Source organism: Acromyrmex echinatior, chromosome 2, assembly GCF_024713525.1.
Source record: "Acromyrmex echinatior isolate Ae372 chromosome 2, ASM2471352v2, whole genome shotgun sequence".
NCBI lineage: Eukaryota > Metazoa > Arthropoda > Insecta > Hymenoptera > Formicidae > Acromyrmex > Acromyrmex echinatior.
In genome coordinates, this window is record NC_141853.1 from 14565407 (window position 1) to 14590706 (window position 25300).

The 25300-nt window shown below is 36.1% G+C and overlaps 1 protein-coding gene across 1 annotated transcript in view; it reads right to left on the minus strand.

The window, feature by feature from the left end:
- Positions 1-895: 895 nt before the first annotated feature.
- The window catches only part of Antp (homeotic protein antennapedia), a 219082-nt gene continuing 194677 nt past the window's right edge, over positions 896-25300 (minus strand). Inside the window, exon 4 of the transcript XR_015544138.1 lies at positions 896-1319. The gene's annotated coding sequence lies outside the window, so the exon portion shown is untranslated. The remainder of the gene's footprint in view (positions 1320-25300) is intronic.

Consider the following 25300-nt stretch of genomic DNA (forward strand, 5'->3'; position numbering starts at 1 on the left):
TCTCAAAGGAGCCTTTAATTAAGAATCCATAATCATGCTCGTTAATACGCTACACTAATTACACTAAAACTTTAAAGCAGAGATATCCATTTATTAGGATTTGCTGTAAGCAACCCTTTATGCATAGTGTTTCTAACAAATTTTCGGCGAACGCCCTTATAGACACAAATATGTGATGTCCAATCAAAAGATTTATTTGTACTTTACATATTAATCTTACGGGCAGAGTGACAGTCACACTCATTATCGCGGAGTCGAGAAAGTGCGCTTGAACGCATATTTTTAATCACTTCTCGAATCCGCATGGGATAACTGTTCCTCTCCATCCAGCAATGAATACTCTCCTCTCGCGTACACTCGGTCATTCCATTCCACGCGAATATCGATATCGTGCCGATTATTCATCTGCCACGCAACTTTGTATTCACCGCGGAGTCCCGTTACTGCGCACGTTGTTACAACCGATCTCACGACAAGAACCTTACGTCCTGACAAAGGCCATATCGTGGACGTACCTGGCGTTTAGTACGTACATAGAATCGTGGGCGTGCAGGATGTTGCGTAGGCCACCGAGGATTAAGCAGATTAAGACGTCAGGCGCCCGCGGTGTTTGATTAATGCACGGCATTCACAGGAACGAAAAGATTCCTCGCTCTTTGTACGTTGTTGCGGTGGAAGACGATGCGCCGGAAATTACGCTCGCCTTTTCTACCGTAGCGATGGCAAGTGCTAGGAATCGTCATCGTGACTCGCGTATTGGCATACCGTTCATTGTGGCGCTTCTTAATAAATTCACATTTTCCAATCCGTCAACTTTTTTTAATTAAAAGATAGGTAATTTTTTTAATGTAATATATCCATAAATGCACTATAATTTAAGGATGAATAAATCAAATTTTTACTCTATCATGAGATCAGACATTTATTTAATATCAAAATTTTGCAACCAGGCAATGAATAGTCGTTAATTGGACGGTATGTTAATGCAATAATAATAATAACAATAAAACATGAAAAGTAATGAGACTGCATAAATAATATGAGTATAAAGTGTGAGAAGTTATAATCAATGTAAATTTTTTTTTCGATAAAGAAATTTCAACCTTCAACGAGCGTTCCAGTTTTATATACTTGACAACTCACTTACTTTACTGCTTGTATATAATTATTGAAGGAATAATAAAAAACAAAGTTATAGGATTATTACCCGCTTATAGTTAGTTGCTGTAATGAGGCAATCATCTTCTTTCACCGAGACGAAATCACCTGTCAGCTAGTCGTCGACGGCAGCTGCATCTGGTTGATCCACGGACTGCTGTCTGCAAAATAAGAAGAGTGTTGTAATGACGATCTAAATAGTATACCAAGACTTTAACAAACAATTAATGCGTTGTTAAACAAACACAATCGACTTGATTATCATAAATCTATAAATTATATTTTCGGACAAGTGAGTTACAAAATAAAATTGATGTACAATTTATAATAGTGAGTCTAATAATAGAAATTATTTGCTCTTTTTTAATTTTGACATTTTAAAAGATTTCTGGAAAGCAGAAAAATTGCTCACTTGTCTAACTTTCGTCAGATTTTGAATCATCCAGGTAGGATTTGACGAGGGTTTTGTATTCTTTTGGGAAGTCGTAACCTCAAAGTGAGTAATTTTAAAGAAGTGAATACAATTGATCCCTATCTTTGTCTCTTGATTGACCGAAGGCCCATCTGAAAATTAAAATGTCTTGAAAATGGATCACTCGTTGTCAGTTTGAAAGTGGACTATTAATAGTTACAAGCGCTTCGACCTTCAGAAAAAGGATGAGCTTCGTGATGAATAGCGTTCAAGGAATGACAAGCCTACGTAAACGTAATATTTATATAGAAAAATATTTTCTTCTACCTGTCATTTAATTTCATAACTTATCTTAATAGAACATTAAAAAAAATTATATAGGTAATATGAAATTAAATAATACATCGTTGACATTAATAATCGTTGATAAAAATTATTTTGAAAAGGTATCGTAAAATATATTATAATAATTATTAGATAATTATACACTTTTTTGTTTAAGAATATATTTTACGTTAATCTAAAAAAAAAATACGATTCTCTAAAGTAAGTCTCAAATCACAAAAAGCATCTTTTCTTACAGGCTTATTTAAACGTAATTTCTGCGTAGATTCATCGCCTGAGGTGTGCGAAGAACATCCAATTGAAACGTCCAAGAGAGATGGATAGGTGTCACTCATATGAGATAGGTCTTACTGAGCCTAAAGTTGCCATTTTGAATTCCTCCGTGGTCAAACCCTGGGCCGAGTTTGAGGAATCGTAGGCGGAGATGAAGGCTTCACGCGGCGCGATGGAACGAGAACGAGAGATCGGAGCTCCTCGCTGGTAGGATGGATGCCGTCGTACGTTGGTACAGGCGCAGAGGAACCGTGTAGTACGCCGACCTGTACCCCGTACATGGATACACCCTATTCTGACTGGTGGATAAACGCGGTAAGAGAGAGGCGCGGCCCACGGTATCATTTATCATTGCGGGAGCTCATTAAGGCCGAATCTGCCGCACGCTGATCGTTTGGGATTACACTTTCCTTCTCGTATCCCTTCGGCATTTAACCCCCTACACAAACCCTGATCACTTTTTTCCTCCTTTCTTTTCTATTCGCTGTCTTCTTCGTAAATAGCGTGGTTTTGCTTAGCTTTCTATTGTCGAACGAAAACGTAGCATCCATGCATTGAAATCTCGCTATAGATAACGTGCTTGTATCGCAGCAAGAATGTCCCTTTTTCCCCGAATCCTATTATGGATTTAATATTCTTCTATGCGCAAAAAGTACGTCAAAAGTATTACAAATAAAAATAGATTATTTATAAAATTGGAAACATTTTTATATCGCACATCCAAAAGTAGTTTGCTTTATATTGCTTCTATATGGTTAAACATTTAATAGTATTGTTTTATTTATGTACAGTTAAGCGTTCCTTTTAGTTTAAAAGTGTACTTTCTAAAATTAAGAATTTCTTTCAATATGGAGCAATCGTAGAAATTTCTAAGTCTGGCAACTTTTACAGACGCCATTTACGCGCTCATCGTTCTTCATGCTGGACTTACATGCTGACCTCACTCGGTTTTTCCAAAGGCCTCCGGCGAAATCCGACGGATGGTGCATTAGCTCGCTCGGACCAGCCTAATGACGCCACCACATCCCCATAGGGAACCTTCGTTCGCTCGTGATTTCTTCCTCTCTTCTTTCTGTTACACCAGTTCGGCCACGAGCGATCCATCACCAAGTAAAAAAAGTCTCTTTATATCGTGCTAGTAGAGATGCCGCTTGCTTCTTTCTACGTTGTCATCTATTACCGGTACTTTCTTCAGCTTCTTTCTCGTATTCGAAACTCTACAACGCGCATTTTAGAACAAAATATTGCTTATAATTTGTATATATACTAGACGCAATCTAATGTGGGAATATAATTTCTTGTTTAGAATTTTATAGGAGTAAGGAAAAATATTATATATGAGAAAATATTATTTTTTATACATTACTTTCTTAATAACAATTAATAATACGTAAAATATATGTACAAAATTAATTAAAGTTGGCGGAAAAAAGTTGCGTTTATAAAATAAAAAATAAGAATAGGAAATCGCAGAACATTTCTCGTGTACAAAGCAAGTACATATGAAGTTATCAACATCTCCAAAGTTTCGTTCGAGCTTTTCTCGGTTAAGTTGTAGCTCGGGATATTCTATCGTTTTCCGGTTTTTGCAACGATACTCTCCTTACCGTGCCGGATAGCAGGCACTCGAAGTCCGTCCCTACTAGTGAGAAATGCCGCTAGTTTTATTTTGCCAGTTCCCTACGTTAGCGATTTTTCCATCACCGCGGCGAGATATTTCACCGACAATCTAAGAGTCGCAAATGGAGTCCACAATGAGGCAGAAATGGCTCGGTGCTCTGATGGCCCTCGCATTTGTCTTCACTCTGTTCCTTTCCCGTTCTCCTTCTTTCGATCTCCGAACACGCGCCTTTCACTCCCGCCTTCGCCTTTCTTACCACCCTTGGGAAAAAGCGCGATCGACTACTGCTGGAGTCACGATCGTTGCTCGACTAACCCCCATGCATTAAATTTCAGACGATCGTTCAGACATTAAAAAGCGCTTTTCTCGGAAGCGTGAGAATTACTCGAAATGGGCAAAGTCTTTATCGATATTAGGCGCTTCGTCGGTCTCACTAACATTACATGTGTCCATAAAAAGAGGAGATGACAATCCAGTCTGAGAGACAAAATAGACGCACGCAAGTCGCTCATGCTACCTTCGTAGCGACCATAGCAAGCAACGTTTCTGCAATTATAAGCCCATCAGCGGCAAACGAAGCTTCGTGTTTTTGTGACGGCTGGCACGGACTCGACTGGAAATAAGGCGGACAGGGAGGACGAAAGCATCGGAGATAACGCTCACGTATTTGTGGTGTGGTGTGTATATATATATATATATATATATATATAGATAGATATATAGATGAGCACGTACACCGATCAGGCTGGCTACTCAAGAGGCACAACGACGCGGTAACGCGGACATTTCGTGCATCAAGGACGGTCTGATGCGATTTTAATCATGGACACCCCTCACGCTTTTTCTCCGCCCGCAACCGAGGGCCCCGACTGCCAACAACATTTCCAAGTCCAACCCCCTCGCCACGCCGGTGTAAAACCGATTAATTTCATTGCTCTACTCTACGTATAGTCCGGTATCAAAAGAACTCCTGAAAACCGAGTGACAATCCATACATTCATATTTCATGACTTTTTTGCTTATGGACGATCTCTCTGTTAATCTTTTATTATCCACAATTAGGAGCAAAGTCGTGACTTAATTAAAAGTAATGAACTCTCTTGCTTTCGTGTGTATCGATCGCTCGATCGTTATTTCGCCATTATTTGAAAATAGCTTATTTGCATACATGTCCCACATTATATCCCGATAAGAAAAATTTGTCGCGAAAGAGACTCTCTATATATTATAGCAGTTAATAACACATCGAATATTAATCTTTGGTCCAAAGCAACTGCTTCTAGATTTGTCTCGAGCACATTGATCGCGACAGTTGCACAACTACCATTGTTTGCGCGCGGCGGAAGAGTTCAGGAAGGACAAGCCGAGTGTCACCGGCGGCCTTAGAATACAGGCAGGCGACATAAATATGCATGTCTCCGCGGGCCCATGGCTCATGTGCCGGTGATCGTTATATCTCCATCTGACCGGAGACTGGAAGGGATGGAGAGGGTTAGTGGCGGTCCGGTAATACATTCAAAGTTGGACGTAGGGACTGCAGGGACAGAAAGGGGAACGTGGCGACTCTCCTCGGATAGTGTTGGAAAGAGGAGGAGATAGGAGAGTGGTGAAGTAGGTGGACATGGACAGAGGGGTGGCGAGGGGAAAGGCCGCGGGAGGCGGAGAGGGAGGTTTCTCGTGTTTCATTTCCTGAGCTCCTATATAACTTTGTGCTCAACTCGACACCAGATTAATAACGGCCCCACCTATCCTATTCTATCCCAACCCGAACAAGTTCGTGCTGTGTGTACACTCCGTGTGCTGTGCGCACGATGCCTGCTCGTATCACTTCTCTACTCTGCCTCTTTCTCTCTCGCTCTTTCTATCCCTCTCTCTTTCTCCTCATCTTGCACCCTCTCACATTCGCCCTCTCTGTTCCTCTATCTGCCTTTGTCTCTCTTTCTCTCTTCTTCCTCTTTCCCTTTCTCTCTCTCTCTCTTTCTCTCTCGCTCTCTCTCTTTCTCTCTCTCTCTTTCTCTCTCTCTCTCTCTCTGTTTCTATCTGTCGCTGGATGCGCGACACGGTTGAAAATTCTGAACGTGTTACCGATCCATCCATGGACACCGGCACGCCCTGACAAACCGACATGTTGAAAACTCCAATGCGGCTGACCAATGCGATCCGTACGCCGAACCGGAGTAATCATATTTCATATCGCGATGGCTAACCTGTTATTTGTTGTTCGAGCACGCCGTTGTGTTGTTAGCTGATAGGCAGTATTTAAACGAAGAAGATATGCAAGAAATACGTGATCTTATTTCTAAAAACTTTAGAGAAAGAGAGAGGAAGAAAAGGAGGGAGAGCTAGAAATTAATCTTATCTTTAATCAAGTAGTCCCTATGTAGATTATCCCGATGTATATTACATATATAAATATAATTATTAATTTAATATAGATAAGATACGTTATTGTCGATAAGCCGTCTTATAAATGCTTTTACAGTACGCTGCATAATAAAATTGCTTATTAAATATGTAGAAAATATTACAAGCCACAGCTTAATAACAGTTCTCATTATACTTGCACATTGTTAAGTAGCAGCATGAAGAAAAGATGCTCCATGAGTCTAAGTTACGAAGCACGTCATCAGAGTAATTTCCAAGGGAGATTGCGAAATTAATCGCGAAATCATCAAATTGACCAAATTTTTTCCTGCGTGAAATAATTTACAGTTTAACTATCCATACGATCGCATAGCGCTGTCTCTTCAAATTCGCCCTTCAATAATGTTCAGTTTTATTTTTATACAACCCTTATAATTCAATAAGTGTGTTTATAATGTTGGTCCCAAATGTGGCATGTATGTACATACTTCTCGATAACGACACGATTACGTATCCAGCAGTATACATTAAATCTTGCTTTAATTAAATTTTTAAATTCCAAAGACATAGAGCGATACATAAATGTATTAGGTGTTGGAATTAATTCGTAGCGTTTTTAATGAAAGAATGTTATTTATTTCACATGAGCATTAAAAAATACATTAATGAAAGTACTTCCCATCACTTGTAAAACGCTACGAATTAATTCCAACACCTAATAGATAAAAATAAAAAAGCCTGAAGATTTTGAAAAAGTTTTCTAGCATAATTTTCGATGCATTTTCTTTTAAAAATCTCAACAAACGACGTAAATAATCAAAATTTGTCGATTTTTCCCACACAAAATCAATATTACAAAAATAAGAAATGTTTTGAAAATCTCAAATCTGTTTAAATTAATATATGTATGTATATACATACATGTGTATATATACAGCGAGATCACACGTTTCGTATTCTAGACATTCAATAATTTTATAGCATGTAACGTTTTCTATTCTTTCCTGAAAATATTTTATCACGTTTCTTTCGACGCTTCATGTCTGATCTAAGTTCACGATGATAATGGTTACTTCGCGTGCAACAATTTATGTACTGTAGACACGTTATCATGTATTGGTATATGACGCCAATTCGATGAAACACGTCGTATTGTAGATAGACATGTGAAACCGATGTTTGAAGGAAAATATTCAGCATCTTGATTATATCGGTATTATGTAATCAATTTATTGAATTATCTTTGGTACCATTTACAAATAAAAAAAACGTTTACAATATTTCTTGTAATGAAACGTTTTCAAATAATGAATTATTTGATAAATGTTTCTTTAAATATTTTTAGTAGTGTATACGTATCCTATTTTTTAAAACTTTACCAAATTCACATACATGATCATAATAGCTGACTTGCATGCTGAGATTTATGTACTGTAGACACGTTATTGCCTATTGGTATACAACGCCAGTTCACGTCATATCGTAGACAGACATACAGAAGCGGTACTCAAGAAATACGTGTATATATCTTCCGTATGCGAGTTGCGTTGCAGAAACTTAGGATAAAATGGAGAAGGTTACAAACACGCGACGTGGGAAGGATATTCTAGTAATGTGCATTTGATTACAGCGCGTGGAACCATAACTTCACCAGGTCAGCCATTTTAGCCGATTCCCATTGACCATATGCTTTATAAATTCAATAAAGAAAAATATCATTGTATTATACATTTGTAATTATATTTTAACAATAAAAACATTTCTGTATAAGAGTGTTTTAATTGTTCTAAAAATACAATTTATTTTCATTTTATTGTTGTATTATATCACATTTGTATGTTACATATTATATACATATAACACAGTTATTAATTTTCTAAGAATTCTCGGAAATATCGACTCAATAATATTAAAAAATATTAAACTTTTAGACTGGTCGATTTCTTACCGTTCGTAGTAGCCGTGACCGCGAACAACGTGTGATGTTTCTACCAGATGGGATGAAGCGAAATGGGACAAGAGAAGGAGCGATAATGATGATAATGTTGATGATCGTTACCATGGCGGCGCATCGTCCATGTTAACTCGCCGTGATTTCCGCGGCTACAACTTGAAAAAGGAGACATTACGCGCGAGGAATTTCGCTAATGCGCTCCTATGATTTATTATATACGCAGTAAAATATATTTGATATTATGTTATGAAATAGGATATTATAGCATTTTCGTTCTTGTATTACGCCATGTAATTATATAGGCATTACAAGACGCCGCGGAGCATGCAGACGTTAGCTTTTTGTGATCTTTTAAGTCTCTAATATTACTTAGTTTGTCATCCCGAGTGAACATGCTATTTGTGCCGTATAATAGAATTTGTCGGTAGCAAGATCGAATGCTAAATGCGTATACCACTTTAATAGAACAGCCAAGATTTATTTGTACATTAGTCTAGGGCATTTCTCTCCGTCGTCGAGCTGCCAATATTAACACGTACGAAAGTGAATTACTGCGCATCAACATGCATTCCCAAACACATTCCCCGTGACGTATAAAAGATGATCGTCCATTAACAGGTAAATCGTACCTTGAATCTGAATGGCTCCTCTTCCCATCTGATTGTTGTAACTCGGCCCGCGAGCGTATAATCGTTCGTTCGCGAATGGAACCAGAACATTTTTGCATCAGTCGCGTGTCAGTGGACGAGCGAAAAGGATACGTTTTAAAGTAAGGGACATTATTTTACAAAATCGGTTATGTATACGACTTCAAAACGATCCAAGACGGTAGCACAATAAGATAGATGACGAACATTATTTTGGATATACTAACGGATGTCTGTTCTTATTAATTTAATTGCCCGCCATTACAGGATGCAATATATGCACACACATACATACATATAGCTAATTAAACTCGAATGAAAATAAATGTACTTCGACATCGAGATCTGACCGTTGGCCGTTTAGGAGTGATGATATTATAATTACTGCCCTTAGTGGACGAAATTATATATGTATACACATTTATATATATATATATATATATATATATATATATATATATATATGTATATTTATTATATATATTGTGGGAGCGTCATACATTTATTAGTTAGAATGACGTAAGCATAATAAATACTTTTATTCCTTTATTTAAATTGAAAAGATTTTAAGAGTCTAGCATGTTGCTTAGACACTTAACATTGACATCAACTTGTAAAGTGATAATATTTCATTTACTGCGTTATTAATTGAAATTTTATTACTCTTACAACTTAAATTTTTATTTATCACGTTTCTGTTATCGTGAGACTATTTTTATAAATATGTATAATTATTAAATTTGCTAAACTTCCCGAAAATTAATATTATATTCATTTTAACCTCTGTTTTAAGCAAAGCTCAGCGTATGTCGCGGGACCATCGTTAAAACATCTCGATCGCGCGAACCCACCTAGATCTGCATACTGACGGTAGTAGTCTAGTACCTAAACTCTGGCAAACCTCTGACAAGGGCCTCGGTAATGAATTCGGAAAGAGCAATCAGTAGCGCACGCCGGCAGGGATGTCTTCAGAGTCGGAAAGCAGCGCCCTGCTCTCCGACGGCGCTCACGGAACGAGGAGGGTAAAGTAGCTCCGTTTCAGAGGCAGAGAGGAAGCAGGAAGGAAAGGGGGACGAAAGAGGGCGGATGTGACGCGGAATGATGGAGCGCGGACCGTGGAGAAAAATGAGAGTGGCGGAAAGGCGAGGGTGGAGGGACGCTGATGGATCGGTGCTCCTCCCTCCGTTGCACCCCCTCGCGGCTCTCTCTCGTTTCCAACCCCCGCCGGCTTCCACCCCTGTGAGCCACCCCACGTTCAGGCTCGCGCTCCCAGGGGTGGAAAAGCCCCGCAATATTACTCATAGTCGGTGGGCCTCGCTTTTCTCTCTGCTTCTCCCTTTTTCCCTCATCTCCGTTGCTCCCGCGTAGCGCATTACGTTCGCCATACCTCCAGCCATCGTCGTCGCTACTGTGGAGAACATGGAACTCTAGGTCCAAATTATTTATTCATAGTCGATTTTCTGAAAATAACATCCATATTTGTGATTCTTTGGATCGTTATAGAGCTTTCGATGAAAGCGCGAGGGAACGTATTCTTCGAAAGTAATATGTCATCTGCCGCTACGCGTCGTAGACGTACGTTTATAATACAAAGTTAAATAGAAAGACATCCATTAATAAAAAATTAATTCATTACCGCATTACTGTTAAAGTATAATACATGATTCATTATTTATTCACTCAATCGATTTGATCTATTAGGCAGTGAAGAGTATATACTTTATTTATATTCATCCATAGTCATGTTTTCAGTTAAAATCTCGACAATGATAAAATTCTTTTATACGTTATTGTTATAAAAATGTTTGCCTCACCGTGCAATCTTACACGTTATACGACAAATCTGTTAGCCAACGAGTCACCAACAAATCCCTATATTTATTTGTTGTCTGATGCAAAATCCATACGTTTTACACCTACCTTTTTTGATCCGATAAATTATAAGCTTGCGTTGCAGCGGATTCCCGTCATCCATCTGACACGTTTGCCGAACGTATGATTGGACAACGAGCACTGATCGGAATTACACATCGCTTTTACGGTTCTGACTTTTCACTCGATCAGTAAATTTGGGAAGTATTGAACGACAGCTTAAATATAATCCTAACTAGAAACACAAGATTTATGATATATCTACAGTAATCCAAAACTGATTGTACATAATATCATTAAACCATTTAATGTATACACACGTACGAATATCCATACTTTTCTTTTCTCATAATAAAGTATAAAAGTATAAGACATAAAAACTTAGAATTTAAAAAAAAATTATAAATACGTAACAATATTGTTACATATTTTTCTTTTATTTATAAAAAGAATAGAAATAATATTAATAAATACTTTCTATTTTAAACTTATTTAATGATTATCATTGCAAAAAGAGTATTACACGTAGTATTTTTCCAAGTCTTCGAAAAAGTAATCAATTATGCGAATGGCTTTAGCTAAAATTACTCTCATGACGGAACTCGTGAGGGAGGATAGTCTGACTATCGGCTGGCAGTGAGACTGAGCTTTTGCATCGTTCGCGCGATTCGGGTGGTGGCAGCACCGACCGCCATTACTCAACTATTCACTCGGTAACGCAATCATACGTCACAAAGGCCTTTCATTTGCAAGCGCATTGTGGAAACCCGGCGATATTAATTGCCGCGGCTCGTTACCCTCTCCAGTCCTTCCCCCCGTGGGAGTTCTCGGCCGCCCCCGCAGCCCACATTCAGCACCTCCACCCACTATCTGCCCCCCGTGACCCCACGGATCCCTCTTCCACGAACCAGAGCTCCGAATATTCCCCGTATTACGTATTCCGCTCTCATACGGTTCTGTCCTGTGTTGGCAGCAGAGCACCCCTCGATTTCGCCCCCGTGTCCCCTGTGCAAACTCGTCGCACAGGCGGCTGCTTCCAAACACTCTTGTGCGCAGCAAACACAACCCCAAAAGAGCGTCTAAAATGTTCGCGAGTACAGGAGATGTTTTTTAAACACATCATTTGTCAGATGACTCTGAATGTCACGAAACAATGATACGGTGGTAGCAGCTGATGACAAATATTCTACTTATATAATATTTTTGTGTACAGTAAAGATGAGCTAATTTAAACTGTGAAGATGTTTGTATTGTAATTTTTACGCATATAAAGATTTGTTTAATCTGTTTAATAATCTATAATACACGTATCAATGTAAAATGTATAAAGGGCTTGAATTATTTTAACTAAAAGTTTATTTTACTTTTAGTTACGAAATGTACTAATCTATTTTTGATTACGATGATTTAGTGGATGATTATATAAAAACACACATTTGTCTTCTTCTGGAACAAATCTTTACTACTTTTATTGTTCGCTTGGTGGAACATGACCTTATTGGGTACACAAGCGTGAAAGGTTCTCAAAGCATTCTTGTGACAAATACAAACATTTACAAACGCCGCTCCAGTCGTCATTGCAGATTAATCTTGCTATAGCGACAAGAGAATATTGTTATTTATCATAGATGAAAAGAGCAAAGTTAAAGTTGGTTAGTCTATTTCTACATGCTATATTTTATATTGATACATATAAAATATAGTGTGACAATAAATAGTGACAGTTGGATATATTATAAAGATAAAAAGATATGAAAAAAAGTCATTCATTAAGATGCAATCGTTGAGGAATTATCAGGATGAATTATGTTTAAAAACCTAGCATTATATTTACGTATATTATAAATTCGTTGAAAATGACTGGAAATCAGACGAAATGTCCGAAAATGGAAAATTATTGTTTATACATTTGAATTATAGAATATTTATAGTTTATTATAGCGCACCTTTAATCGTGTAGTTTATTCTTATTTATTTGTTTATTGAATTATTTTTGTTTTGAAAAAAGCATAATAACTTTCGCTATTTTTATTGCTATTATTATCATTGTTATTATTATTATCATTATTATATTATCTCTCTCTCTCTCTCTCTCTCTCTCTCTCTCTATCTATCTATCTATCTAATCTTTTCTAATTATTTTCTTAAAACATTTTCTATTATAATAAAAATACATAAACTAAATTATAAAATTAAAATATGTTTGATAAAAATATTTTATTATAATTATGATAAAGAATCCAACTATTACATAAATATCATTGTATCTAAAATAATTTAATTTTTTAACTAAGCAGTCATAACTGTTTTACATTATGCACCAACATGTTTACACATTGAATCGTCTCCATATTATGTTAATAAATCTCATAAGCGTATCAAAACTATCATGCCGGATGACGCTTTTGAAAAATAGCGGTTGGTTACAAATACGCCATAAAGATTGAAGCGACGTGACAGATTCCAACGCGTTTGCTTTTGAGTCTGTCGATCCTCGTCAAAGTTCATAGGATTTCATATAAAGCTCCATTACAGCTGCCTAGAAGAACGGAAGATAAAGGTCGGATGAAGAAAGTTGCGGCAGCTGGCTTGAAAACAGCGCATTCGTAGCGACGTGAACTCGAACGCGAGCTGTTGAGAAAAACCAATGCATGACATTTGACAGATTGTCACTACAGCAAAGGAATGCCTCTGTTTTTCCACGCTGTTCTCTCTCTCTCTCTCTCTCTCTCTCTCTCTCTCTCTCTCTCTCTCTCTTTCTTCAGCCGACTTGATCTACGCTTGTCTATCCCTTTGCGTTATAATTAAATCCTAAGAATAAAGACGTCAAAATGATAGATAAGTATTAGTCATTTTTGGACTTTTTATCTCTATATATTTATTACTTTAATAAATATACCACTGCATATTTATTTAAAAACATTAACTTCTTTATTTGACGTACATAATAAAATAAATACACTGCCGCACTGACTGGGAACATTTTATTTTAGCGGAAAGAAGACTATTAATTATTTTCTGTGATGGCTCTACTACTAAAGAAAAGTAATTAAGATGTCCTAAAATACCATCACAAACTTTTAACTTAAGAGACATATATAGGCACAAAGATAAAAACTTTTTAGAAGGCTCAGCAATCTTATACACGTCTGAGTAGCATTTAACTTTATTTTAGGCTCTTCTGTGATAGTTCTAAATAAATATATCTCATTATTTATATCATCCACTTTTTTTTTAATATGCACCTGCCGATTGTTTGGAATCACGAAAATAATTCCATTTTTAACATTCTTGTATCTGCCACCTCTTTAGATTTGATAACTGAAATTTAGTAACCAGTTGTTTTACTTGCGCCTGCTTTGGGCATGAACAAAATGGGCTCTTTTCACATTATGTATCCGGCATATTATGTATCCGGCCTTACCTACCTATCCACGCAGGAGCAAACCGGTCATCATCATTACGTTGCCAGGAATCGCAATATTATGCTTTATCTCAGTAGCACTTCTTATATAGTAGTTATATGCGCGGTACAAAGGGGGTACAGTACGTCATTAAATATGCAAGGGTCGAATTTGAATAATGAGATCTTAATGATACTGTTGTAACCCGGCCAAAAGTAGAAGCTACATTTGCAATAAGTCCGAGAAATGACATCGCAAATATTTAACGGTCAATGTTTTACAAAGACAATAAGAAAAATGCTCGGTCAACTAAAAGATACCACAAATCAACCGAGACATCGAAAATGATCGATTATTACGTTTACCATAGGTCAAATCATGGATAAAATACAAATTGGTAAACGGGAAAGTGTCAATAAAAAAATAGTCAGTGAATCGATTATTAATCGCGTATGTGCCACTGGTAACGTTTACTGAAATTGAAAATGTGTCATGTACCACATTTGAAAAAGGTAAAACAGGCATAATGTAATTCAGCATCGGATTGATGAAGATGGGTCCTAATTATATTATTTGCTCGTGCGTTTGTTTCTACAGGAGGATAACGGTAAAGTCTGAAAATTGAAGAGCATTAATAACGGTTGGATTGCCTGGTCGAACTCGCGTTCTAGAGTGGGAGGTTGGAGGTGAAAGTGGGATGAGGAACGATCCGCGGGTGGGTGAGTGTCACGGAGGGAGCTTGGATGAACCGTGAAGAAGGATGAAGGGAAAGCGGCACGGGGAGAGTCTTGCCTCGGGGAGAGAGGCCTCGGGAGGGTGAAGCGAATAGACGTAGCCGCTGGACGCCGCTGTGTAATTTATTTCCCTTCGCTTCCGCGTCGCGGACGAACGTTGAATCGACGGGGGGTTTCCCGCGCGCTATACGCCCCGATGAACCAATCCTATACTACCACCACCGTCTTTCATTCGCGAACCACCCTCGGAAGAGCGGCGAAAATTTTAAGAAAATCGCAAGCCATGATAAATCATGCTGACGCTTCCATACAAGTGGAACAGAGTCAAGTATAAACTATCTGATAAAGTAACTTCTTTTCGTTTTATTATAATTACTATTTGTTTTAGTTCAATTTTATTAAATGCACATTTCATTAAAACACTGTTTGAAAGACAATATTTTGTACAAATTCTAATCTACATTACGTAATAATTAAGTCTGAGCGCGACAAATTTTAAGACAATCTTTATTTAAAGAAGAAAAAAAAGGATTATTTTGCATTAAAGTAGCAAATTCTGATTGAAAAAAAAATTGTTTTCATCGGGAAAATGGACTAGTGAAATGATTATTTACCTTTCATCCATGAAACACTAGAACGATTAATGTTCGGTCGAAAGTTGTTACCGATAAAATGTTTTTTTTTTTTTCTATTTTTATCGACCTATGCGTACACCATTCTTGCTGAAATTCGACGAAACGGGAATGATACTTTGATAAAGGAGTTGGTGTTGCACAATGTCAGGTGTTGGTGCGCTGCCGGCTCTAATTAAAAAGCCGTGTCGGCAGCGGGCATCATGGAAGACCCCAGGACGTAACCTTTTTTTCGTTATTTTTTTTCATTTTTGAAATGGCCGCTCGTCGAGCACGCTTATATAATACCAACAAGCTGCAGAACCATCCCCAACCCTTCTCGTCTGTACCACACGAGCTCTCTGGCGTTAACGCCCACACGTTGGTGCTTTCACAATAATTCTCCGCACCTTTCGCAATTCGGACACAATAAAAACTCTAGCGAGACAGTTTGGCGTGCAAGTGTGATGTAGGAGTTCTCATAATTTTTTTTTCTTTTTCAGGAGGTGCCGCACTGCGGAAATTTCAGCCTATAACTCGCATAAAATCCCATGTACAAAGACTCGGATCTAATGCGTATCTTGATCTCGGTGGATAAAGGTCCGAAAGGATATCCCGAAAAGGAGAGAAAGAAATCCACACTTCAACCGAGAAGATACGGAACATCATTCGCATCAGCGATGTCGGCCCAAGTTGGACACGGAGACTTGCACGCCATGATGGTCCGATATGAGTGACATCCCCTTAAATAGCATGCCCTTCCAATCCGTCGTAGCGACCCCTTAAACTGAACTGAATTGAACGGAACACCACCCCTACCCAGATCCAACAGTTACAACAGCCCAAGTGCGGAGACCTACTCGTATTATCCACAGTGACAGAATGGCGGAGTTATTAATGGCCGCGACAGTGACAAATGACGAACTGTCGGCGCAAGCAAGACTGATATCATGGCGGCCTTCGTTCCTCTCTTCGTTCCCTCCGCTTGTGTTTCCCGTCTCCCTGTTCTCTGCTCCCTCATGGCTGTCGCACGGACCGTCTCTGTTCATCCCCTTGCCCTCGATTCGACCTTCTCTCGCATCTCCTTCGTCAAACCGTCCTTGCGGGAACTACGGGTGCACAGCGTCCGCGCAAATGTGGAATGGCGGACGATAAATCTGGCGTTCCTTTGATTAGCGCCTATGATCGAGGATCAGTTTATAGAGAGTATACCGCAATGGTTTTAGATGTTATCAATTTGTATAAACAATTTGTTTGATTAAAAAGAAATAAACTTCCATAAATAATTGAGCATTTTTTTCTTGAAAAATATTTAAAATGATGGAAAAACGATCATTTTCTATTTTTATTCTGTATAAAATTTGATGTATGTTTAATTTTAAACGCAAAAGTTATTAAAAATTCATTAATACACATATATGTGAAATCCCGATTTCATGATTTTAAAGCATCTCTATTATAGATTTTTTATTTCATATTAATAGAATTTAAAATATAATTAATAGTAAATATTAATTTACTATTTTTTGTAATCTAAACGCGAAAAAAGATAAAATTATTTTTTGTAACAAAAACAGAAACAAGAGCTATGTACTCGTTACTTCTTTTTTTCGAAGTAGATTCGAATGAAGAAAAAAGAGTGTACAACATGCAAGACGACGAAATAAAATCATGTTGTGTACAAAATCAAAATAAATATATTTACAGATTATCCACGGCGGTAAATCATATGCGGTTTGAATAGACAGCAGGAGGTCTGGTCTTTGGGAAGGCGTTCTGGGTTTCTCTGTGCACCCTCTCCACCTTCTCGTCTCTCTTCTACTCTTCTCTCCTCTCACCCGATAGTTCTTCGGCCGCTGCTTTGTATTCCGCGTTGCTTGCGTCTTCCCCTTTCCTTCCTCAACGTCGTCTCAAACTCCACGATTCTCTCATCCCTTTCCACTGATCCCCCCCTCCCACCCTCCAGTGTCCCTCTCACCAAAAACCCTCATCTTATACTCGCGTCTTTGTTCTTCTTTCCTCTTTCGCTCTTTCATTTTTCTTCTTCGTTGTCTTCGTCTTCGTCCAGCTCTTCCGTTGGAGATGCCCGAAGCTTCATCCTAAGGCGACTTGATCCACCCCCTTTCCATCCCTCAGACATTGCCACGCCAAGTTCTTTGATCCCTGTCGAGCGCGCAACTTCGAAGGATCACCACCAAGATTTTCGAAAGAATTCATAACTTTGACGGAGTCTTAGTGAGGAAGATTTTGCGCCTCGCGTGTAGTAGTATCTTGGGGATAAGATGGGTTATGTGTTGCTCAACGCAAGAAGAAAAATGCCAAGAAGAAATCGACAAGAAACAGTTCTGGACAACTTGATGATTCATATTCACAAAAATTTGTCAAAAATTAACCGATGTATACAAAGAAATATTATTATAATATTATGAAAAATATTCTTCTTTCACAGAAGAATACTAGATATATTTTATTCTTATAAAATTGCGAAAAATTGTAAATTCCTAAAATTACTCAAAATAATATGTACATTTATATTAATGTATGTAATGGGAAATAATATTTAAAGAACAACATAATTGTAATATTTTATTGAACAAAGTTGAACAAAGAAAGAGAGAGACAGAGAGAGAGAGAATATAAGAATTAGAGAAACGAGAAAAAAAAGGAAGAAGAAACGCGCAGGCCTGATCTGTTCATGAACGCAGAAATCCCTCGTGGCAACCTTGGGGTTCCGAAACATCAGCGTGATTGCGTTCCTTCGCGAAGGTATTCCATTATCAGGTTGAGCGAGTACCCTCATCCCTGTTCTACCCTCCTGAACTGCCGGACGTCGAGCTACGTTGTTCCCGAGCCAGACTCGCCCATACACGCGACCAGACATCGACATTCAAACTAGCATTGCAATCTTTGGTCCAACAATGCTAAACGTTAGACTTATCTTTTGAATTCATTGTCAAAATAATATCGATAAATGGCATATAGATGGATATATTATATTTATCGATATTCTTATACATTTTTTAATTAAATATTGTTTAAGATAATTCTATTAGACAATACATTTTGTAAACGGCAAAGTTTTTACTATTTAATGGGTTTTTTTTTTAATGGGTTTTTATTTCATCTAAATTAATTCTGTAATTTTGAATATCAATACAATTACTTACAAAATAATTGAATCAATTATATAATAATGTTACTTAAAAAATTATGATATTTATCTATTAATTGTATGATATAATTTTGTAAAAAAAAAAAAAAAAAGATTGTCTATCGAAAATTGCGAACTATTTTCCTAGTCTTCAATGTTCCGTTCGTTCCAAAGTTTAATCAGAAATTGGTATAGGGATGCTTGTCCTGTTTTCATTAACATTCCACAAATCCTGCAACAAATTAAATTACTTCACCATTGCTGGGAGTAATGAATATCGGTAGGGTGGCAGGAAGTGGTGGAGGATACTGAACGACAAGCATTGCAGGGAGAGGGCAGATAATCGATTGGTCTCGAAAGTTGAGTTTATTCATGCATATAATGAGTCGTGTCGTTTGCAATTACTTCCGCTACACACTATATGCTTCATTAAAAAAAATTAAACTTTTAGAATTGCCTTAATTTTACAAAAATCTATTAATTAGGGATTAATAAAATTTAACTCCTAATTTACATCGCATGCATCTCTAAGATTATTTGGAGACACGATAGTGTCTCGGCCCTAAGACATGGCGCGAGACACTGCCGTGACTCCTTTACGCGATAAAATCTACGCAAATACAGTAATACAAACGTATTCGTGATTTATGTACATTTACAATTATTAAACAATTTTTATAAATATGGGACAATAATTATTTTTAGTTAAATTAATTTTATATATTAGGTGTTGGAATTAATTCGTAGCGTTTTTTAATGAAAGAATGTTATTTATTTCACATGAGCATTAAAAAATACATTAATGAAAGTACTTCCCATCACTTGTAAAACGCTACGAATTAATTCCAACACCTAATAACAAACAATTGATAAATATTTAAAACAGTATCATTATCATTCTTCAAACTTTTCTTTTCTGCAACTGTTTGTCCATATATGTGGCAATGACATAATTCGTATGTACATTAGATGGATGCGAATACCGTGCTAGGCTGCGTAGGAAGCTAGATTCCACGACACTGAACGGGATAGAAATGGCGGTATGGCAGAGGCGAGGGATCGGGTAATGGGGTTTGCTGGGAGTGACGCGGGAGCTAACCGAGCGGAATCACGAGCTCCCAGAAATCGAATCCATGCGTCACCCAAGCCTGCCAACACCATCTGCAGCTACCGACTTCCACCGACCTTAAGTTTCGGTGGCAGACTCAAAGCGGAGTGTCATCCACCAGAGAGTAAAAATCGGCAACTGATTCATAAATAAAATAAAAATCGAAATTCTTTTTTATAATTTATTATAGTTGTATTTTGCGTAACAATAATATTGTAGAAATAGTAAACCTATTTTAACTCTGCATAATATATATATATATATATATATATATATATATATATATATCATTTTATTATTGTAACTAATTATGTGTGTGCAAATCCAAAATCACAAAAATATCACAAAAAAAGATATTTTTAAACTAAAATAGTACGTTAATCGTTGAATTTTATAATCGTTGAATATTGAAATCGTCATTGCGTGCTACTTTTAATGATAGTTCGCCAAGCGAAACAAAGAAATTTCAATGTTGGTAAAACAAACAAGCAATTGCTGGAGCAAAATTCCAGGCAACCCCCTGGACAACTTAAGCAACGTCTCGCTCTTGTCCGCTTGGCGTTCCAACGTAAATGATGGCGCCCAGTATTATCTATTGTGCGCCCATTCCATTTAATATTGTATTCCATAACGCAAACAAAGGTAAAATGCGAATTAATGTACTCGATTTATCACGCTTTTGTTACGCGCTGGGACGCGAGCGAACAACGCCGGGGAACTCGCTGGCTTTACTTCGCTCTTTCCCCATCATTGCTGTAACTACCACGAAAACGCTGCGACGCGACGCGACGTGGCGGATACGCTACTTTGTAAATTTCGACGCGAGCGAGAATAAATTCCTGTAAATGCACACTGTACTTCAATCATCACAATATCTTTTCCAAATACTTTCACAGGTATTTTGCATTGTTTATTTATCGAATATATTTATTCAGACTTTTTGTTTTGGATGTAGCATCCCGTACATATTTTTGCAAATAAATATCAAGAATTATTGAATGTATCTCAAAATTTTCATTCAATAAATATTATAAATATATTAAGTTTCTTTTTATTTTACATTAAAAATAATAAAAGGTAAGATTGTCAGTTATTAAAAATATTTGGAAAAATGTTGGCACAACAATTTCATAAATTGCTAATCTGGACTGCTAGGTACGAAATAAAAAATTTCAAGATTTTAAGTGTTATAATTTTGTGTAAAAAAAAAAAGAAATTATAATAAGAAAAATAATAAAATGAGGAATTTCTTAAAAATTTCATAAAATGTTTTCGGAATATTGTAAAATTATGGACATAACAAAGTATTTACGATGGAACCTGGTTGAACGGAGGTAAACGTAAGAGGGGATAGAGTCTAACTGGTTGAAAATCCAGGAGGACCATTTTTCTTTCCTGCTCGCGGAGACTACGGCCGAAAAAGGATTGGGAACCACCACAGATGACGCTTTCTTTTCTCATCTTTTTCTACCTCCGGTTCCCATCTTCCTCTGACGTATTCTCCCTTCAGAGCTTCGTTCTACGAACGTTTGTAATCCTCACATAGAATACGCTATAACTAAAAAGAAAAAAAACGATAGTTCTTCTTTGACGTTAAAAGTACAACGATATACATAAAAAAATATAAATATTATAAAATATAAAGAATCTCACGAAAAAAGATTACAAATAATTTTTAAACATCTGAAAAAAATTAAAGATTTTAATTCAATTTAAAAAGATCATTTAATTTTTATCATTATATATTTTTTTCATTTTAAAAGTAATTACAACACACAAATACTTATAACAAATTATTTAATTCATTCTGTGCACGTATATTACATAAATTTTTTATGTAACACATACATTATAAACAATGCTGCTATCTTTTTTTATCTTATTGTTAGTATCTTATTGAAAATTGCAAAATGTCATAGGATAAAGCTTTTCGAAGAGACAATACGTAAAACATATTTTATACTCATATCTACTCTCTATATGTTTTCCAATATTTGTAATTATGTACAAAAAACAAAAAAATATGCAATGTAAATCTATCTAAAGAAGATTTTATCACAAACTTGCAGAACATTCTCAACTTGTCACATCTATCATCGTTCTTGCTTTGGCCTTCATGCTGTCTCACTCGAGAGACATAGTTCTTCTGATATCTTTTATATGCCACTCCGATAAATATAAGTAACTATAAATTTGTAAGGTATTGACGCAAAAATTGAAACACTAAACAAAAATTTTCTATTTTTTAAATCATTCTATTGCTTTCGAAGTGTGGTGTAATGGAACAATTATAAATAGTAGACATAAAATAAATTTTAAAATAGTTGCAATGAAATCTTCTTTATTGGTTTTTATTTTATGCATAATAATTAAAAGAGTATTATAAAACTATACAGAAGATCCGAGAAGTTTTGATAAAATATTCGTGTGTAGATAGAGCGGACCAAACTAAATCGAAAAATCTTCTATACCACTTTGCAATTTTTCGCAATTTTTTTAGTTACCTATAATGAGCAGAATATTTGAAATTTTGATGCATAAAAACTTTAAGATATCTTTAAGAGTTCGCTGAAAAAAAAACACTCTTTAAGATGTTTCATTAAAAACTCTGAAAGAAATCTTAAAGTTGTTTATGCATTGATTTTACTTCATTTATTCGTCAATCTTTAGAAATTATCTCGTTCTATTATGAAAATTAATATCTCGTTCTATTATGAAAAATTGCAAAATGATAGAGGATTTTTCGACTTAATTTAGTCCGTTCTATCTACATACGAACGTTTTGTCAAAACTCAGCCACCTGTATATTGTTATAATACCTGTTATTGTTGATAATTAATTGTATCAGAATTTATCAGATATCAATTACATTAACGCTTAATAATATATTGATAAAATTTTCATGGAAAGCGTATCAAGAATCGCGACAAAAAAGAAATAGAAACAAAAGGGAATGAATATTCGAAAGATGAGCAGAGGCGGAGTTTGAATGTACAGTAGAGAAGATCAGAGGGTTTTCGTGGCAGGGTGATTGGTAGCACCCGTTAGTTTAATCATCACGCATTAGCCGAACTACCCCTTACCCTGAATTCTAGCCCACTTTCACCCTCGAATTCCACGCTACTCATTCTGTTCTCTCTACGCCATCCTGTTTGCTCCATTCTCATTCATTTCCTCTTACGTTTTGGTATACTCGCCGTCGTTTGTTATGCGACGTTTCAACTTCTGTCAGTATCTCACTTCATCTTATTAAACAATTGAAAGATTTACTTATCTCTTTCAATTTTTTTGAATATATGCTATATAATTTTCAGAAACATTAATCTCGGCAAACAGTGTAAAAAAATAATTATAAATAATGCTTGATTACAGAAAGATATAAACTTGAAGGCAGGCTAAATTACTAATGTCCGAAAAAAAATATTTATTAAATACAATAATACAGCCATTAGATATTTTTGTTAAAAAATAATGGAATTTTTGCTTAGCAAAGCTAAGTACATATGTTGAGAAGAGAGCATTTACGTTGATGTAAGTAATGCCATAATAATCGTTCAACATTAATCTTTAACAAAACCGAAACTGTTATTTATTTGCAATGCTTAAATACCCATAACATATAAATAGCCTACCATGACATGAGCTTTACGACTACAACATTTATTTATGGATGTATGGTATATTTGTTGTTGGCATGTGTAAATTCTTCACCATCATGGGCAGCCGCAGAGATAGGGAAGCATTTTGACATTTTGTCATGATTGATTCGTCAGCCGATTGATCATTGTAAAATTACATCAATTTCTGCATGACTCTACGAATATGTTCATCAAGAGTGTACATAAGAGGGAATTTTTGCAAGTTGTATCGATTTGCGCGAATACATTTTTTCACCGAGTTATCTAGATGCCAGTTTGAATGCATCGCGATATGTCGCGGTTGTTCCATTTCGACACATCGTGCATCGGTTGGCCGCAGATAGTTATCGGTGTGAAAATAACGTGGTTTATACCTAATGACTTGTGCGCACAATGACTTGTAGGTGGCACTCAGTTGTAAATTAAAATCGGATAACAGTCAACTTACCTGCTATGCTAACTTTAACAATCGCGTGAATAGTGACAATTATTTTATTTATTGGAGCTTACTTCTTTGTCTATCAATAGTTATGAAAGTATTTTATATCCGATTATATTTGCGAATTACATAATATAATTATGAGGAAAGATACATATTTTTATTACGAAAAATATAGTTTTACAAGAATTACTAGTAATATGAGTAATAGAAAATAATTTCTTATCACGATTAAAAGATATATATTTATATTTGGAATATTTTATTAATTGAATTTAATTTAGTTTTCAAATTATACAAACACGTACACACATATATTCAAAAGAAAGATGGGATCTAAATTGTAAATTCAATTCGGAAGCTTGAATTTAAAATTGCCGAAACAGTTTATCTCGCACAGAAGTCATAATCAGATATGATTTATAACTCAACGAGATGTTGCTCCTCAAGTCTACGCATCTTCTTCGTAAAATTCGTATTTCTTTGCTCGCAGTTGCGGAATCGTATTATTAGATGTAAGATCAGTTGTATTTTGACGAAATTACACGTCTTCACGGAAATTTATCAGAATGATTTTTACATGGTGCTGTATGGTTTATGTGTCAAAAATTAAGTGCCATAAGCGTGCACACAATTGATGTAAACAAGGGAGATGCTTTAATGGACAAAATAGAATGGTGATTACCACCGGATACAAAAGCACAAAGACTATAGAAAACCATTAATCAAATTGAATCAATGAGACCGTTAAAGGAACTCATTCTGCCACTTATTCATTTATCATTATTAGAGCTTGGAACCATCTGTTGCGATGATCGCCACTATCTGCTAACAGTTTATCTTTTCACACAACAGAATCTTCTTTTTAGGCTACCAGACTTCGCCGCCCTCTCAAGGCTACCGGTAATCATTGCTTTCTTTTTTTTTTTTTTAATTTAAATAAAAGTAAGAGAAAGAAGAATTCAAAATTATAACTTATTTTATCACAACATAATTACGATGCGCGAAGTACACGAGCGATATTGAGCAATTAGCGAGGGACCAAAATAAGACGTTACAGCTTTTTAAAAATGTACGCAATAATATATCTCTCTCGTTTTATGAAAATTATAGTCCGTTGCGCACTCGTGCAGTAACGAGCGTGTTGTTAAAAAGGCGAGGAAATACTTTATCTACGCGCGATACGCGCAATATGCAATTTTTTCACGAACCATACATGACATGCAACTTTCCATTGGATGGTTCGACGGATAATGGGCATTAAACCCCCCTTTTCTAACACGACATTTTGACATAAGCAATAACTTTGTTGTTATATTTTTTTATTTATTTTAAATCATAATTTATGCTTTGTTAAAAAGCACATTATTTTTATATAAAATTAACACTTAAATAAATTAATCACAAATAGAAGTTAAAGATTTTCTAAGTACTTAAGCTCTAAAAAAATCTCTTTAAATAAACTGAATTAAATCTAATAGCATAAAAACCTAATCACTTCCATATCATTCGGAAAACGTAAGAAAACGGTTTGGTTGCGGTAGTTTTCATGTAGATCTTGAAATTTAT